Here is a 17093-nt window from a genome sequence, read left to right as displayed (position 1 = left end):
TTTTCAGAAAGCCTATTTGGTTATCTATCTAAGGGTAAAGAAATTCTAGAGAATACTTTCTTTTTTAAAAAAATATTTATTTTTTAGTTGTAGTTGTACACAATACCTTTATTTTATTTATTTTTATGTGGTGCTGAGGATCAAACCCAGGGCTTCCAACATGCTAGGCAAGTGCTCTACCACTGAGCCATAACCCCAGCTCAAGAATTAATTAATTTTCACAAATTCAAGTTAATAGAACACTCACTGACAGAGAAAGAAAACTGTATTACATAAGTGGAAATATATATTTATTAGGTTTTCAAAAGATTTTCTTTCCAGAATAGGCAATTTAAGAAACCATATTAGTATTTGTATGACACAGATTATAAAAGTAAAATAAACAGTATACCTTAATCCTAATGATTATCACTTGAATTTCCAGTCAACTGGAAAGGAATTCTCAATTTGGTTAGTGGAAAGTTTCATTCATACTGGACTATATATTATCTTCCCCCAATTTTGTATTCATGTAAATTAACACTTTTTACATATAAAATAAATCATGGAAATATTTGGTATAGTTCAAAACAAATAAACAAACAAAAAAACTGAACAAAGTAAAATTCCCCCCCAAAAAACAAACTAGTTAAAAGCAAAACATGTCACTGTTAGACACACATGTATGTTTCAATCCCATCTTAGTATATTTTCTGTTGCTATGACAAAACACCTGAGGCTGGATAGTGTATAAAAAAAATAAAGGCTTACTTATCTTATAGTTTTGGAGGCTGAAAGTCCAAGATTGGGTGGGCCCATTTGTTTGGCTTCTGGTGAGGGCCTTCTGGCTATGTCAGCACATGACAGATAGCATCACTGTAGGAGTATGTGCAAGAGGAAGAGAGTGGATTATGAGTGAAGCTTTTTCTTTTTCTAATAATTCATATTTTGAAAAATTAAGTGTGATCCTTGGAGAACAAGAGTAACTCCTTCAGAGGGTGTGCCCAATGACTTAACTGCATTCAAGTAGGCTTCACCTCTTAAAGGTTCTAACACCCCACACTGGGAACCAAACTTCAAGCACATGAACCTATAGAAGGTGTAAACCATATGCAAGCCACAGCACTTTGTTTATTCATTTGTCTGTTTTTGTCTTAGCAAGCAGTAGTTTACCTAGTGTTATAGATGGTTTTCTCTTACTGAGTGCAGAAATGGACTGGCAATGACTTTCTACTATTTTTCACCTCTTATAGGTCCCACCACCTCTTAATATTGCCACATCAGGGACCAAGCTTCTAACACATGAGCCATTAGCATATAAAGCACATCCAAACCATAGCACCCAAAGAAGTTTCAAATGCAAAATGAAGTTGAATTAGATTACCTATAATACTGGTTCCAGAATTAGCAGTGTATGATTTTACAAATGTATGCAAAAGTCTCCATTCAATAATACTGTTTTATAACCTTTGTGAATTTTGGTAGGTAGGCTTTCTATTTTTTTTCAATCAACAGAAATTAATAAAAGTCTTATTGTGTGTGCATAATTTTTAGCAATGAATATGCAAAAGTCATCCCTTCTTACCTTGAGCAATTTAAAATCATGCTAGGTAGAAAAGACCTAGAAATAAAAGGAAAACTAAAAATTGTAAGTTGGTTCTAAGTGTTAAGAAAGTGAAACAAATGATATCCTCTTTAGAATTTCAGGATTTAGGTTGTTTTTCCTATGTGACTTGAAGCAACCAGAGAAAGATTTTTGGAGAAAATATGTTTTTAAAAATGGTTCTGAAAGAAGGAGACAGATAAACATACAAAGAAAAATATCCCAGAAAAATGCTTTTCTCTGTTCCTAACTGTAGGAACATGAGAAAGTATTCATTACAGATGGGGGGAACAGACCCACTAAAGAATGCCTTTGGACATCACAGGGCAAAAAGAAAATAAACATTCATTGAAAAATTGTACTCTGATCTTAATAACTGGTTTGATGATCAAATCAAACTGTGTCTTGAAGAATAAATATGTAGCTATGATATAAAACATTAAGTAAACTTCAGTATTTGCATGCTGATCAGGAGGGTAAATGCATACATATGTAGTTTTTTTTTTCCATATCTCCTATGCATTCATGGGAAGTGTCTATAAGTGCCTCCTAGGTCTTTCCTGATATAGCTGAAAATGTTCCAGAACTCCTAATTTCTTGCCCCCCCTTCCTAAAATCTTGCTCTTCTCTAATTGCCCTGTCTCAGTAAATGGCACCAACTTCTGTCTAGTACCTGAAGTGTAAAATCTAGGTGTGATCTTGGATCCTTCTTGATTTTCAACCAATGTTTTCATCTAAGTCCTGCCAACTTGACTTTCAGCTCTGTCTGGTATAACCGCTTCTCCCAGCCTCCAGGACTTGCCACTTTTTCTTGAAACACTGTCATCAGCAAAATAGATTCCTAACTGCCATTTCTGCTTCTATTCTTCTCCCCCTAGAGATAATCTTCCTCAAAACAGTTGGAGTTATTTTTCAAAAAAGTAAATTAGGTAGAACCAACCCATTTATAGTTTCTCATTAGAGGAACATTCCAACTCCCTACCCTTGCCTACTTGAGCTTGCATTATGAGACTTCAGCTTGAGTTTCTGATTTCAACTCCCACTATTCATTCTTCCCTTGAGTATCCCATCTTAGTATGTTGACCTTCAAGAAGTTCCCCTAACATGCCTTAGTTTGTAGCCTAAGGGCTCTACACTTACTTATTTTATCTGCTTGAGAACCTGAACTTTCCTGGCTTTCTTCTTATTATAACAGACCATCACTAAAACATCACTTCCTCAGAAATCGATTCTATGATGTCTCAATTAATACTTCCAACTCATTACTTTTTTTCTCTTTATCTGAATCTATTCATATCATAATACATGCTAATACCTAATAGCAAAGATATTGTCTCTTTAAAATCTGGAGATACATCCTGAGAATCTAGGAGAATGCAGAGAACCAAAGAAATAGTTGATAAGTAATTTTTGAATGGATTTATTAAAGAAAATGGACAGTACTTTGTGAAACATTGTCTAAAGGAGTGAGACATTGTTCTGTTACCAGAAGCATCTAGATCACACCCGTTTACTTTCTCTACTTGGGGAAATTACTAAACACCACGAGTTTTCTCCTAAAAAAAATGAGAATAAGGCTGTCAGGCTGGTTTGTGGAGAGAAGAGATGATGAACATTAAGAACATAATCAATAGTTGGCCAACAGAAAATGTTCACTGATCGTAGTGATATTTTTGATAGGGAATATAAGAGTAATAATTCAGTGCCCTAGATTCCAATGAGTCTATTTTATCAAAGAAGAATAAAATAAAATAAATCCACCTTTCAACTTACTATTAGGGACTTTTAGAATACTCTTTGAATATTAGCCCCTGAATGAAATGAGAACCATGGCTTAAATAGTTTAAACTCATATGGGAGAAAACAATAACAAATATACAAAAAAAAAAAAAACAAAACATTACATTGGAAAAGAAATCGACCCAATGACTTAATGCATCTTTTTATGATTTCTAGGGAGAGTGTGCATGTTTAATTCATTGAATTCTCCACTGTTTCTATGCTGAAATTCACTTAGATGACAGTTGCACTCCTATCAACAAAATTGGACTAAAAAACCCCACTAAGAGTTTCATTATTGAAAAGTTTCCCTATATAATATATTAAAAGCTCATTGACTAGATGGATCCCCACGTGCACTTTGTGTGAATTATAAAAGGTGCCCTTTCTTCTTGGCGGATGATGCACCCACCCTTACATATGTAATTGGACTCATAGCTTGGTCATCAGAGCCTGGTCTGTGTTGGAGTTTCACTCATCTCCCTGACTGGTCTCCCTTTTATAGGGTACAGCCCAAGCAACCATATGCAGTGGTGCTGTAAGTATTAGATAATGAATAAGAGGACAAAACAGGAGTCTGAACAAAGAGAACTGAATATGGACAAAGCTCAGCTATGCCTTTCTTCAACTGATAACTTGGAACAGCATGCAGAATAAAAAAAGACATGGTTTCTACAATGAGAAAAAAAATTATAGTCATGTCATATTTAGCTTTAGATTACTAATGATTATTGATCTAAACTCTAAAAAAAATGTATCCAAGAAAAATACTTATCAGTATTTGAAGACTGAAGTAATAGCTTGATAAACTTGCTGCAGTAAGGAAGAAAGGCTGGGAAATGGAGATAATGATCAGGAGCTGAATTTGAGTTATATGGGTTAAGTGTCCCTTATTAAAATTACTTGGGACCAGAAGACTTTTAAATTTTGATTTTTTTTTTCAAAATTGGAACATGTGCATATACATAATGCAATATCTTGGGGATGAGACCCAAATTCTAAACATAAAATTCACTTATGTTTCATGTATGCATTATATATATAGACTGAAGGTAATTTTATAAAATACTTATAAGAATTTGTTCACAAAACAAAGTTACATGGTGTGGAATTTTCCACTTGCATCATTAGTTTAGCACTCAAAATTGCATATTTTGAAGCATTTAAGATTTCAGATTTCCAAATTAGGAATGCTTAACCTTTATCTGCTTTTTAAAGAATGCCATCAGCATTTAACTTAATTCTAATAATTTTTATGGAGCATCCACCCCACTGTTGGGCACTGCAAACTGCAGAAAAATAAATGCAAACAATTAGACCTTGTGAAAACCATGTCTGGGAGCACAATATGAATCTATGAATTGCTATTCCATAGATTACAGTAATAAAAATATCATAATAACAAAGAAGTCAGGTCCAAGAAAGGAATCTACATACTGAAGACCAGGAGAGAAGCAGAAATGGGCAATTTCATTGGGAGCCTTCAGAAGCTTTAGTAAAGCTAACTGCCTTTAGAGGGCAAGACCCCTCCGTCACCTTAATGTAATATCCCAGGGTTTTGAATGAGTGAGAGAAAAAAAAATTATCTCAAGGGAAACAACATGAACAAAGACCAGGATGAAAGGGTCAAGGGTCTCTTTAGGGCACAGTAGACAATCCACATTGGAAGGAGTGAAGGGGATACACACAGACAGGAAGGGTGTGATCCTGGTTGGCAAGATACAAAAGAGGCATGAAGTATACTAGAATCTAGCTGGGTGTGATCTTTTTTCTGTATTTCTATGTTTTAAGGGTAATATATTTCCTTCTGAAGGCTTTTAAATATTATCAGTTTTATTATGCCTAAAGTGGTATTCCTTACATAGGAGAATGGGTCCAGGAGAGTGAGGAGGGAGTTGAGGAGGATGCTCTAATGTAGGGCCTTAGAGAAGCAATGAGGACTTACTGTAAGATGGAAGTGAAGTTAATGGAGGTGAAACTAAGCAAGACTTAGCAAGTGGGTTAACCAAAAAAAAAAAAAAAAAAAAAGGAGAGAGAGTTAAAGAGGACTCTGATATTTTGTATCTCAGTATTTACAAAAATGGTGAAATGATTAACAGATTTGGTAAAGCTAAAAGAGCTGTTTAGAACTCTGGGAATTAATAAAGTATTTTTTTATTAAGAGCACTTGGAAACTGGGCTATAACATAAGCAAATTTTCATTCAGATTTATTGTCAATTCTTAGCTCTTTTACAACTAGTTAAGATGATATTCATTCTTATTTGTTTATTAAACTCCAAGACATTTTGTATGGTAATGTATTTACACACATATTCTTATTTTATATTTTATAATGCAGTCAGTTTAATTTGTAAATATAAATGAACTCATGTGTTTAATTAAGAACAAACACATAACAATAAATAATAACACTTTCATGCTTATATTTGAATACCTTTCCATTTTAGATATTTTGTATACATATACCCTTTAAAAATGTACAATTGCATTTCTGATTTTTGAAAACTATGTATTTACTTATTATGGTGCCAGGGATTGAACCCAGGACCTCATGCATGCTAGGCAAGCACTCTACCTCTAGCCCCCAACTTGTATCTTGAGATAATTATTAAACCTACAGAAAAGTTATAAAAAGAGTGCATAGTATTTCCATATACCCTTCACCTTTCTTTCCTAATGTCAATATATTATGTAACCATAGTCCAGTTATCAAAACCTAGAAATTAACACTGGTACTGTTGATCGATATTAAAGCTATTGGCCTCTCAATCATTTTTATAAAAAAATGCACATATATAGCAAAAAATTGTAACCTACTGTTTATATGCTCTGAATGCTATTTTAAGCTTTCAGACAGTGAGAACTAATATGATGGATTATACTCTACAGTGTTAGCCAATGACTATTAACACAACCTTCTGCAAATGATCTCAGTACTTTATCATGTTCTCCTTTTGTGTTATTTATTTTGGATTCCAACAAACAATTTTGACCCAATATAGCTGACACAAATGTTTGTAAGTAATAGCAATTGTCAAACACACACACATTTAAAACATAACAGAGAAAGAGGATTGTTGTGTATAAAATGTGAGTTTCGGTTATCAATGGTAACAACATCAAGGAAATGGTTAAAAATAGAGGATAAACAGATGAGTAGGCAATTAAGGACTGATGGAAATTCTTTGACATTGTTAAGGATATTATTCATGTCTCTAGATTCTGGAAGGAGTGATCAACAGTTCTGGAAAAGGAAGAAGGACTTCTAAATTCATTTATAGAGAATTTCTGAGATACTGAGTTTTTGACCTGTCAACCATCATTCAACTCCATTTGGACCTCCAGCCTCATTTCAGTGTGTTCCTTTGTTAAATACCCCCATCCACCCTGTGGCTCAAGCCAAAACCCTTGCTCTCATCCTTGACACCTCTGTAATTTCTCAAATCCAGTTCATCTATGAGTACTGCTACTTTTACCTCACAAATATATTTTTAAATCATCTCACTCTGTGTTCTTAACTGCTACCAACCCAGAGTATGGCTTTTTCTCTCACACCAAAACTATTCCAATAACACCCCAACTGTTCTGCCTGGAATTTATCCTTCTCTTCTCCAACCTCATCCCCGTAGAGAAATCAAACTTAACATTTTCAAGTTATAACTCTGATCATGTCACTCCCCTCTTAACATCTTCCAAAGTCTTTTCATAGCACACAGATTGGAAACTCTCCTTTAAAAAAGAAAAAAAGGCCCAGAAGTCTCACATCAATCAGTTATTACTCATCTCTCTCAACTTATTTCTCTTTGCCCAGATGGGATCCACTGCATGCAAGATGTCCTTGGCCCTAGAAACAGAATGTGGAAACTTCTCTTTATTACTACCTCAGACTTTCATTCCTCCTCTAGCGTCTTCTTAAAGGCAATTTGTACTTCACACTATCCAAGCTGCAAAAGGGAAAAGAAAGGGTATCGGGGAGTTCTCATTTTAATGCTACTATCTTCAGTGCGCGTCCCACTCTTCAGTGTGGGTAGTAGTCTAAATCTGCTAAGGTGCTTTGGGTGTACATCAGTAGTCCCTCTGGTTACATCAGCTGAAAATCCTGTGCTTGAGTAATGAACTTTCCTGTCATTGCTGTGCCATCCTCAGCTAGAGATTTTCAGGATCCATTTCAAACGACTCTCTCTATGGTGTCCATCCTTTGTCCCAGGTGTTTCAATAGGCAGCTTCTTTTCATGCTTGTCACTGCTGGTCCAACAGGCTATATTAATGTATTCTTTGCACCAATAAACTCTAGAAATTCAAGCAAATATCAATATTGTAGGATCTGAAGCTAAAGCACCTAGATAATCCAAGTGTGTCATTTATGTTGTCCAGGCAGGCTTCAAACTCACTTCTACTCTTATCTCCCAACTCCAGCTCTCCAAGTGGTCTTAAAGAAAATTCTTTTCCTAAAATTGAGAAAAGGGTAGGTATAGTGGTCCCTAAATAAACCTTCTTCAGAAGGACTTATTCCAAGTCTTGTATAGTTTCAATGTGTTCAGAGACACATCCTTTGAAAGTCCTGCACGGTTTCTCAAAATCTACTTTATAATTTACTATCTTTTAAATAGTACTATTCCGATTGAACAATTTTAACATAATGCACTGATATGTACATAAGATGAATAAGATTTTATATATGAACAACTTTAACTCTGTTTTTAAATTAGATTTATCAAATTGAACATTGAAAGGGCATTTCAGTATCTATTCATATAAATGAGCCATATAAAAAAAAACTTTTAAATGAAAACCAAGCTGTTTAATACATTTATGAAATGTGCTCTGTCAACATTCTTAAAATTTTTATACCTTTGAGTATTAAGCATTCCTTTCAGCCTTGTTTTCATCTTATGCATGCTTAAATATAAGCCTCCAGGAAGAAGGGGCCTACCTGTACATTATTCTTTCAAAAAGAGTGAGATACTGAATATGGGTTTGGGGAGAAGATTACTAAAAAGAACCCCCCAGATAAAATATAATATATATCTTATATTTTATATAGTATATATAGTATTATATACTAAAATATATATTAAGTCACTATAATATTTGTATGGTAAGTTTAAAACATACTAGTATTGATCATACAATCTAAAATCTAGAATAGATAGTGCTGTGATGGTTTTATAAGAGGCTGAAAAAAAATTTTAGATTGAGTATCTCAGTCAGCAGAGACACTTTATAATGTAGCTTATAACTTTGGCCACAGTCTACTAAGAATGATCCCATGTGCTTTTCCAGGCTTTAGAGATTTGCTCATTTTTTTTAATGTTTATTTTTTTTACTCCTTTTTAAAAAATATTTATTTTTTTCATTGTAGTTGAACACAGTACTTTTATTTTATTTATTTATTTTTATGTGGTGCTGAGGATCAAACCCTGGACCTCACATGTGTGAAGCAAGCGCTCTACTACTAGAGCCAAAATCCCAGCCCCATCCTTTTGCTTTTAATGAACCCATTTCAGCTTCCTAAAACAGATCTGAATGGTTAATTTTTGCAAATTCTCAATAACTTTAATTGTAAATATTCCTGTTTATTAAGTAGGAAATAGTACAATATTTCATTGTAATGCAAGGAAGCAAGCTATAAATGTGCTATTAAGTTCATTCAGTTATTAATAAACGGATAATACTTGAGTCAAGTATTCTAATGTATATTATGATATCCTTAAAAATTTCAGTTGAATGTTTAAATAGAAGACAAAATTAATTAAAATAATCTCATCGGTGAATTATTTTGCTACATGAGTAGGTACACAGTCAGGGGACACACGTGTTCTTGATAGAGAATACTCCCATGTATTGGCTTCTAGAATCATATATTCCTAGCAGAAGTAACTGAAGTTAGCATTGGTTTTTTTTTGGCGGGGGGGAAGAAAGTTGTTTTGTCAGTGTCTGAGGACAAAATGAATAAATTAATATCCCAAATATGCAATAATAGAAACCTGAATTATTTACGAAATAATGCCAGGGTTTTTATTTGCTTTATAGTATTAAGAACTGCTGTCTAATATGTTTGGTTGTAATTAATTATCTTAGAATCCAGAAGGGATTAAAAAGAGATTCCCACTATTCTTGAATGATATCCTCTGGAGGTGTCCCCTGCCCTGAGAATAAGAAAGAAACTCTTCCTGATGACTTATAAGTCCTTGAGGGTGAGCAGATCCATCCAAGCTGGCCTCTCTGCTTTCTGGTTTGCTCCAGCCATGAAGGTTTCCTCTTAATGACTTCTAATATGCTGAGACCTTCTTGCCTTGGAACCCTAGACCAAGCTACTACCTCTAGTGCAGTCTGTCTACCTGGTCTTCTTCCCATGTTCTCATTTTTCAAACTGATTTCATGTTTTGCCTTCTGAAGACCTTTCCTCTTAGACTTTCCTGACCGTCCCATCCATGTGAGAACTCTTTCTTGTCCCTCTTGTTATTTTCCATCATAGCAAATAATCCTATAATCATTTAAAAATATTTGTGAATACAATTTTAGTACCTGAAAACTGCCAAATAGACGTGCAACAAATATTCAATCAAACAATAAATTCTCTGAAAATCTGGGAAAACCCAGAGGCAATAAAGAAATGTCAGTTGAATGAATGAATGAATTTCAGACCAAAGGACTGATTGGTATAAAATATTCTCAATATCTGCCTCATTGTAGAAAATGCCTTTTTGAGAATACAGCTTTATTAAATGTTTCATATCCACAAACAACCGTTGACAATTCATTGAAAGTTTCAATATTCATCTTTTAGAATATACACACTTTAAAAAAAATTTGGGGTCTGAATATGGAAACAAAATAAGTAATACCTTCATGTCCAACTTTTACTCAACTTTTGCTTTAAGTAAAATATGAGCGTAGGGATCTCTGGTTTTCCATTTTCAAAATACTGTTTCACAATCAAATGTACATGCTCTTCAACTTAAGATGGGTTTTTTCCATAAGTTCATCATAAGTTGAGAATATCATTAAGAGAGAGATACATTTAACACACCCAATCTACCCAACAACACAGCTTAGTGGTTGTTTGGGAGTTTTAGCCCTCTGCTAATGCCTTGTGTTACAACATAGTATGGTACTACACATGGTTTGCCCAGGAAAAGATAAAATTCAAAATTTATAGTCCAGTTTTTACTCAATTCACGTCACTTTCTCTCCGTGGAAAAATTATAACTCAAATTTTAGTTGGGACCATCTGCATACACAATTGAAGTGCATTGGCTTTAAATAGCAAAGCCTAATATTACCAAGGTCTATATTGCATTTTTAAATTATTAAGTAGAGATTGAGACATGTGAGTCCACTTACTGGGGCACTAGCAATGATTTGGCTTTTCAAGTTGGCTTTGAAAAATTATTAAGATAGATTTTCCCCTCCAAACCACAGTGCAATACATTTTCTTTGATTAGCAAATGGTATAGTTCATAGACTGGGTTTCACTTACATTCCCAGATAGCAATGAAAGTTTACAAAGTTTTTATTACCTACTTAGACATTTTAACTACATTAACCATGGGCCTATGATTTTGGGGATAAATGAAATATTGTTTATAAAGTTTATATATATATTACTGTGGATTGAACCCAGGGGCACTTTACTGCTGAGTTAACATCCCAGCCCATTTTATATTTTTATTTTGAAAAGTATGTTTTATATCTTTGATATATAAAAATGGAGCATCCATGAACAAATTTAATTTAGAGAAGAAAAATAAATCACATTTCATTCTTATTTTTTTAATGTTACAGAAAAATTAAGAAACTAAAGAAATACAGCTAGTGATTTCAGATTTTCCTTTAGGAAATCCTGGCATTCCAGACAAACTTTGATAGGATTCTTTTGATAGAACTCATTTCTGAATTTTCAGGAAGTTTATCTTTGATCTGAAAAGATATGTGTTGGGGTTGCATACAAAACCTAAAATTAAGAAAATGTGAAACACCATGTCAGGGATGCAAGTTTAAAGACTGTATTTTTTAATTTTAGAGACATTTAAAATAGCATGGCAGTTAAAAAATGATAAGATAAACTTGTAAAAATCAGCACAGAAGGTCTTTTGGTTTGCTTGCCTGTGTGTAAAATTAAAGTAACACCTATCTTTCTTTTAAGTTGTGGTCCGCTTACTCGAAATAACCTTTTGGCTTTTTAAGTGATTGCATGATGAATGGTCCAAGCTGACATTTATGCCAACATGACTCTCACTGTCCTGGCCCACTCTGTGTCATCTGAGTTGCTGTCAGAGACTTGCCCTATTTATCTCTGACCTCCACATACCAAATGTGCTCTAAGTTCATTGCGGTCCAGAACATGATTTGTGCAAGTCAGTTTTGAGATGGTATCTACCCAGTCTGAAGAGTATGGCCTGGCAGGGAGATCACAGGAAGCAGGAATAGACTTAGAAGCTCTTTGTTGGGGAGGCCATTGCAAAGAAGAAGACAACTGAATAGCTGCCATGTCTAAAGTGTACAAGGCCATCAGAAATTGAGTTCTGGATGCATGTATAGGAGTATGTCTTCTGGATGTCTTCTGGGCACCAACCATCTATCTGAAAGGTTTGGCATTGGGCTCATTACCCATTACTTACATATTCAAGAAATATAGCAAAAACACATTCTTTCCGTTCAGAATTATTTTAGCCAACACAGGACATATGAGGGTACCTTCATGTCCTTATAGGCTGTACTTGAATTAAACTCAGTTTACTTCTTGTCACTAGAAAGAGAATTTCATTAACAATAATTACAGTAAAAATATTACTCAGTGATAACAGAGAAATGTGGTGTCATAATGCTTTGAAGAAAGCAGGAAATGTTGAAATAAAATTTGTAATTATATATTTCTAAAGGTAGAAAACTTTTCCAAACTCTGAAATTTCAGGGTTATATGAAATTCATTTGTACGTTTCTTCACACATGATGTCACTTTATTTTCATTGGTTTTATGTTTTGGGTAAAACAACAACAACATTATGAGACAAAACAAAATGAAATAAAATTATATATATATATATGTATATATAATTATTTGAATGCAATTTTTAAATGCAATTCATAATTTATCTTGTAATTAGCATTCATAGAATAGTGCCTTATAAACATATTAAGATTATTGGAGTGACACAATGGTATGTATTTTAATTGTCCTTAAAATTGAATTGTCTTTTTTTATTTATATAAGCCAATGAGGATGGTTTAACTTTGGACTTACAAAATTATATATATATATTTGTTGTTAATTATACCTTAATAAATCTGGTGAAAAAATAAAATAAAGGGACTTTGAAGCCATTCAACTGTACATGTTAGTACACAGTGGTTTATCTTGTGCTATTAAATAGTTTACAAATATGAAGATTAATGCTTTGAAGAAAGCAGGAAATGTTGAAATAAAATTTGGAATTATATATTTCTAAAGGTAGAAAACTTTTATTTGATATTTAAGAATGATTTCAAATGATGGTTCTCTGATGTGTAAATGGAGTACACAATGGGCATATTTCTTTTGTGGACTGAGATATACCATTTACAAGAAAACTCAACATCAAAAATTTTGTTAATTTTGAGGCAAGATAAATTAAATCAGAATAAACTCATTCATTGAGATATGAGAGGAAGAGGAATTCAAAATAAAGGACTTAATATGATAATTTCAAAGTAGAATTTTTGGTGTCTGTAAATTTTTCTTGAAATAAAAATGTCTTATAATCATGTCTTAATCCCATTATAGTTAATGTGAGAGATGTCTTCCTGCTAAGGTTTTTATTGTTTAAACGCATGATTTTTAAAAAATACGACTTTAATGGAGATTACACTCTTAATTTTTGGTTGGATTTTATGTTGCAATATCAGTTTAGGTATGTTTTCTTTAATGACCATGTACACTAATTAGAAAGAAAACAATTTACAGGGAGCCGTCTCAAATAGAGCCCTGCAAATGGTATGAGCTTTTTCCAAAGATCCATATTGTCCTTGGACTTGGCTGTTGTATTATTCTTTAAATGGAATTGATTGTGTGGTTGTAATGAAAGTAACAGATTGATTTCTATCCAGTGTTACAAAGAGTAAATAGAAAAATGTTCCTGCCTTGACCTGCATTTATAACCAATGGGATTTGCTGGCTTTAGACCCAATCCTTAATAAGAGATAAGATGCAAATGTAATAAAACTGCTTCAAAGTTTAAGGGTCTTTTCAATGCTCATCAGAGATGTTTCTTGTTGCATTTAGATGTGTTGTATTGATTAGCTCACAATCACCTAGGAAATATTACTTTCTTTAGATGCAATTCATAATTTATCATGTAATTAGCATTCATAGAATAGTGCCTTATAAACATATTAAGATTATTGGAGTGACACAATGGTATGCATTTTAATTGTCCTTAAAATTGACTTGCCTTTTTTTATTTATATAAGCCAATGAAAATGGTTTAACTTTGGACTTACCAAGATTATTTGTGGCTAACAAATATTTTTGTTGGTATAAATGTTTAAATTGTAAAATATTCAGAAAGGTGAAATATTGATATATTTAATTAACATAGTAGCAATTTTTTCTAAAGAACCATTTCTGCTGAATTCACAATTATTATTATATTACTTGCTAAGAAATGAAATGTTTGTTACAATAATGTTTGTTCAATATTGAACTGTTATTCTATCTATCTCTATCTTTTCATGATAATTAAGAAGAAAAACATACATGAGAAGTATAATTACATTTTTTTTTATTCTAGTATTCAGGACTTTGAATCTCATTTTCTATTCACCCTTTTGTAAATAAACTGAAGTCTACATAAGAAGAAATTTAGAACATAAAATGCAATTGGTAACTTCACTTTGCTATAAATAAAGATTGCAAAAAAAAAAAGAAAACCTAACAATTCATTTGTAAGCAACAGTTTCTTCACACATTATGTGACTTTATTTTAATTTGTTTTATGTTTTGGTTAAAACAGTGTAGTGTAATGATGCCTAAATGAGACAAAACAAAATAAAAACAAAACAAAAAAACTAAAAAAAAAAACAAAAAAAAAAAACTAACACATTTGACTCCCTATGTTTCTCAGTTGTAGCTTCCAAGAGCTCTCTATTCTTCCCAGCCCACTTGATACCCTGCAGGTTGTGGCAGACAATTCACAGGAAAAGCTTAGACATCGAGCTTGCACGCTTCTTGACTCCATTTTAAACCTTTTGTTCACACCAGGGTGGCATTTTTTCACACCGCATGTGGCAATTTTGACTCCTATCCAACTTGTCTTATAAAATCAAAGTCTGTGATTTTTTACATTCACAGGGTTGCTTCCTGAACTGCTACTGCTATTTGAGTTGTTCCTAGTCATTGGTGCAGAAGTTTATAGCAAAATGTGTTTTAGGGAGAGTGAAGGAGATAGCAATATGAGAAATGTTCTGGCCTGAAACACAGGAAATAAATTTTGGATGAAACAGTAGCTGACTGCAAAGATCATATGTGAAAATAAAAATATTCTGGCCTCTATTTTATTATTTTTGCAGTAGCATGTTGAGTGTTCAGTTTAATTAAAAACAACAATATGGTGACATCATTTTTAGGTTGTAAAATATTATTTTTAAAATAAAACTGACATGCAATAATAGTACTAAATATCACTCTCAGATTCAGAAAGTTATTTCCCCATATTTTAAAATGTTCAATGAGTGCAAGTAAATTTTACTTTTAGATATAATCATTCAACATGCTTTGTTTGATCCCAAGTTCAACTCTGAGTAAAACAATACCTATTATTTAAAACATTGTACTATGAACCACAATACTGAAACAATTTCTACAACAACTTCTTCATTCTTAATTTTTCCCCCCTCTGGTTAGCTAAAAATATCACTTCAGTCATTCATATTTTCCAATAATAAATTACATGGTTGTTTCAAAGGAATTATATAAAGTAATAATCATGAAATAACAGCAACACTAGAAAATTTTACCAAGTGCAAAGGCATGCACAAAGGCTTGTTCCCATAATTATTAGGAACGACATGAAAACTGCAAATAAAAAGTCTCTGCAGATAATCTGGCAATAATTACCATGTATATCTGTCTACATATTTATCTTTATACTTTTCTTTTGAAATTATCTATTATTTTCATTAACTAATACATATAAAATAATATTTTGAAAATGTTTCTCAGACATACGTATGTATTAATTCAGTGTTTTTGTAGAGGAGCAGAGGAAAATTATTTTCATCCAAAAATAGATTATAATCATATGAGTTTTTATATTTTCTGCAGTTGTGAAATAATTATACTTTTTATTTCTAAATTACTACTTTTTGAACATAAAGAATTCAATTACAGCAAAAAGAGAAATGAAAAATCAGTTAATAGAAATAAGTCAGTAAGGCAGTAATAATGTAAACTGTTAAATTTTAAAATGAAATAGTTTATTACATATTTTATTAAATATTTAGCAACAAAACCAATATAAAAAAGAGATTCTTTTCAGTGATGTGAGTTGCATAATTTATATATCAAAAGAGCCACATTACTGTGTTTTAAGAAAAAATATATAACAAGTATTTGTGGATTATAGTCTTTATGCTTTCTTTAAGGGAATACTTAAATAAATCCAGTGCATTTGAATTATTCATTACAATATTTGAAATATGAAATAGATCCAATAAATTGAGAAAGACCTCATTTAGAATTTAGATTTTTTTAAACCTTTTTGGAATAACAAAGCATGACTGACAAGAACATAGTAAAGAAAGAACATTGCGTTGCAAGTTCTGTAACAGTAGGTGCACTGGCAGACAGGTCGGCTCCATACTCTCCCTTCTACAGACAGAAAACTACTTCCACTGTAGCTCCTATGGAGTCTTAGACAATCAAAAGCAAATGATTTCCAGGAATAGTTGAATGCAAATAGTTAATATAAATAAAAATCTATTTAAAACAAATGCACTACAATGGCTTTTATAATCTGGGATGCTTTTATTATGCACAGATATTTATCAAGTATACTTTTTTTTTTGCCTAATTTAAAATCTGAACTCATTAAAGATAGAAAGAAAAAAATCGTTTGTATTTAAATATAAAAGTGTTACAAAGATCAAATAAAATCCTTCATTAAAAGTGAAACAAACCATTGAAAGCAAGTAAAATATTCAAATAAGCACAATACCTATTTAACTGAAGTTTGATATTAAACCCTCATCTGGAAATCTAATAAACTATTTGTAATGAAGAACATGAAAGAGACCAAAATCATCTAGAGAAAATAAACAAAATTTATGAAATAAAATTTACCTACTTTTGCAGCTCATATGTTTGTTGAAAAAAAGTATGTCTTTATTTCATAAGCATGCCAAAGAATGTAGAAAGATATTAACTCATCATTATCATGATCTAGTAGAGAAAATCACAACTTTTATTGCTTTAGGTTTCTGATTTCCTACCCTCCCCGCCTGCTCCCTGGTTTCCTTGGACTCTCTTCTGGACAGCATTCTTCTATCTTAGGTGGAACAAAATAAGATCCCTAAACAGACACACACGAAATAACCACCACCCAGCTGGAGAAATAGGTTTTTCTGCCTTTGCTCTGTCTTTGTACGTTAATAAGACCAGCTGATACATTCTGCCACAAAATTCAGCTTGTGAGTAATCCTCTGCTACTTAAGGCTGGATGAAAAGAGTGCTCATTGTGAATTATGTTTCAT

The sequence above is a fragment of the Callospermophilus lateralis genome, chromosome 10, assembly GCF_048772815.1.
Source record: "Callospermophilus lateralis isolate mCalLat2 chromosome 10, mCalLat2.hap1, whole genome shotgun sequence".
Lineage (NCBI taxonomy): Eukaryota > Metazoa > Chordata > Mammalia > Rodentia > Sciuridae > Callospermophilus > Callospermophilus lateralis.
The sequence above is the reverse complement of the archived record's forward strand: the minus strand, read 5'-3'. Positions refer to the sequence as shown.